Below are 3,771 nucleotides of genomic sequence, written 5' to 3' on the forward strand. Positions count from 1 at the left end.
AAAATTCGGTAAAAAACCCAAAATCGCCATATTCAGGTGCCTTAAAAACCATGGTAAAATTGAGTTAGAGATCTGAAACTTTGCAGGGCGTCTAGACGTTGACAAAATCGACTGCAAAAAAAGTTTAAAGTTTCAGGAGCATCGGAAAATGGGTTTTCTAGAACCCCTGTTTTACGACAGATTGTCGTGATATATACTTTTGTTTGTTGGGGACTGGCCCGTGGTACCAGCCAATGTTTACTCAAAAAATATATATAACATCAATGATAATAAGAAATTCATCCCCGTGGGGCACATGCATAAATATAAAATGTAAATGCAAGGAAGGTTTATAACTTAAAGTTTTATTTTCCAATGGTTAGTAGGTAAAGATTAAAAAAGTAAAACAAGACTGAGCACTTCAAAATTTGTAGAATTTGTAACTTGATTTGAAATACGCGGCGATAATATAAAATGTCCAATGTTGGCAGTGTAATTTATGAGATATGCGACGTATATTGAGTGATGCATAAGTGTGTGCATATAATCTAAGATGTAGAGACAAGGTTATTATCGGCATTTCGGTTTATGTTACGCTTTGATTTTCTTAGTCCTGTTATACAAAATAACATGAAATTAGGCCATTCGTCTTCGATGTTTTCATTTTGCTGATCGATGAGCATAGTTTTTATACAAGTTTTGTAAATGTTCAGGTTAAATAGACTAGGCGGGGAAGTTGCTGCAACATTATATCGGTTTATTGCTAATAATGGACCTTTAAAAAATACTGAGTTGTTGTATGGGTGTTGACCATACTTTTCTGACCATTGTGTAGTGAGAATAGAATCCAGGTTAGTATTAAATAATGGTGCGCTTTTGGGAATTGTTTTCTTGAGAGACAATGGTACTAGATTAGGAAAGTTTTTCAATTTATGCATTAAAATGAGTGCGTTCTTTACAATGATACTGTGTACTGTCAATATTTTATGTGAATAAAAGCCAGACTTGGTACTTGCTGGGGGGATACCGTCCTTGTACCAGTAATTGACGAAACCAGGTAATACTGCTCGAAGGCCCATTTTCTGTTTTACAAAAAGTGATTCAATATGAGACTTGGCAGCAAAACCCCAGATATACAGATATACATATATTTGACCAAAACCCATAATCATGGGTAGAGTGAACCGCTGCCAGTGTCTCTCTTTTCCAAACAAAAGGAAATGATAGGAACCGTCCGCAAATGCAAATTGATACCGAGAATGAAATCGGTCGCTCGCTTTTCCCATTCATTAAGCTTTATTACAATTCGTAAGCCGAAACATATTTATTTACTCCTACAGCTCATCTTATACAGGGTGAGTTGAAAATAGTGTGTAGAATCAGTGGCGTAACGTTGCCTGTTAGTGTTGGCGCCCCCTGCCGAAAAAAGCGCCCCCCCTGTTGGCGCCCCCTCCCCTTTTGGTGCCCCTCCCAAAAATTGAACAAATTAGGTGATTTTAAAGAATACGCCGGTAAAATCTCTAAAAAAGTGTGTATCTAGAGCAAAACGCGCAGTTTTGCTAGTACTTTAGTTAAGTTTTCGAAATTGTCCCACATTCAAACGACGATTTGGCGCCCCCCTAAGACGGCGCCCCCCTGCACAGCGGGGTCAGCAGGGCCTTTCGTTACGCCACTGTGTAGAATGTAAAAATCGATAGTTTTTTATGAAGGAGCAAATTTTGTATACCTCATATTCACGCAACCGCTGCAAAACAGAAAGACCACTGCTCGAGAAGGTGAAGGTTATCAGGTTTCAGTGTGGCTAGGTCCAAATGGAATGGAAATCAGAGCACAACGAGGTTTCATCCCGTTCTGCTCCATTTTTGCGGCAAGAAGAGAGATTGATCCGGTTAGGTATAATCATAGCTTTCCCACAAAATCAATCACGGGGTATAGCAAGCGCTAAAAAGAAAGATATAGTTCAACAACTTTGTACTTGTAGACTTATGAGTTATGAGCCCCCGATTTGTTCGTCAAGTTTTAAATATAAATAGATATATTCTCGATAGTATTGCCTGAATAAATAGTATCTGGAGAGAAGATTTGTAGGATACAATACTTGAGTAGGAACAGTGTGCCTCGTGACGTGTAAAGCTGTAGGTACTTCGCACGACAATAGCTGGATAACCCAATATTGTTCACACACGTTTCGTGTACCTTCTTAGCTTATCAATTACACTGAATGGGATATTGACTTTGAGTAGGGAATGCTAGGACATGATTAGATCTTGTGATATAAAGTAAGAATAGCTCATCGCATGTAATACTCAACAAGGTAGTATATTTTTACTACAAGCCTACAGGAAAAATGTTTCATCCTTTTATTTTGTGCTCGATACTCGGCCTGGGTCAGCTGCCTTATAAGCTTACACTCTTATAGAGCGAAACATATCTATTCATTTCTATAGCTCATCTTATATATAAGATATATATACCTCATATTCACGCTGTTTCCAATCTACCTTTTTGTTCGTATTGATTCGTGATCGAAGGGACAGTTTCAATATTCCGTATTATTACAATCTGTTCCTGACCATACATTTTTCTTGTACGATTTTAAAGCTTTTTTCGAGTATGAGTGTTGTGCCTTATACCCATTTTTATCTATATAAATTTTTTTTTTCATTCGTGAAATTGTAACGCGGTTAATTTTTAAGATTTTATTTTTATAGCTTTCTCTCGATTTTTAGAGTTCTGATCGTCTTTATGAATTGTTGTATTACCAAGATGAGTTCGTTAGTGTTCTCCTTGGTCATTTCATGTTTAATTCCTGTTTAATAGTTTAATTCCCCGCAGAACAATGATCTGGACAAACAATATGAGTACCACAAACTCGCCTCCCAGTACCTCTATAGTTTATGACGGTCATGACTTTGGCTTTCAGTATATATCCCCACTCAATATCATGATAGCTGTTTATATCATGTTCCAGAACGCCATGATCATATATGATTACCACAAGGACTGGAGAAGGATTTCGTACCTGTTCTTCATTATGGTTGCTGCTGTGGATATTGGAAGTGCGTGTTCAGAGATAGGACGAGGCTCAATATCACTGCTGTGCTTGAAGGACCCGTCTTTGAGGATGCATCCTTGGACTTTTCTGGTCTGCCAACTGTTTGGTACACTGTGCTACGTTACTTCCATATATTTCGTTCTTGCGCTAACGGTTGTGAAGACCATCAACATAATGCGTCCATTTTACAGTCTGAATAACCGAGTTTTGAAGATAGTCCTTTTCATTTACCCGTCCATTCTCCTAGTCGTGTGCATTATTGATGTTTGGGCCTACAATGAAATCATAACTAGTTTAAATGATAACCCAAAATGTGGTGTTGTTTATGGTCCATGGAACATTATGACTGAAATAGAAACAATCGGACATGGCACAACACTCCGTGTATTAGTGTTGATGGTGCGTCACTTTGCAGTGTCTGGTAATGCAGCATCGCTTATGTACCATATCATGGAGGTAGTTGTGGCTTTAGTTCAGTTTGGTTTGCCTTGCTTGATTGTGCTTGTATGCATGGTTCTTCAGATGATCTATATAAAGAAAGCCTTTGGAGGTCACGAAAACCCACAGCTGAACACTGCAAACCAAGTTAACTTAACAGTGTTTCTTATCTCGTTACTGTACTTGATTAGCGTCTCTTTGTATTGCGTGAATACAATCGCTATCTGGTTGGGGTATGACGTCCCATACCCCCTCATTGTATTGTTACAATTCACCCTTCCCTTGATAAACGCAGCACT

Source organism: Bolinopsis microptera, chromosome 11 (assembly GCF_026151205.1).
Source record: "Bolinopsis microptera isolate Bmic1 chromosome 11, MBARI_Bmic_1.0, whole genome shotgun sequence".
NCBI classification, from domain to species: domain Eukaryota; kingdom Metazoa; phylum Ctenophora; class Tentaculata; order Lobata; family Bolinopsidae; genus Bolinopsis; species Bolinopsis microptera.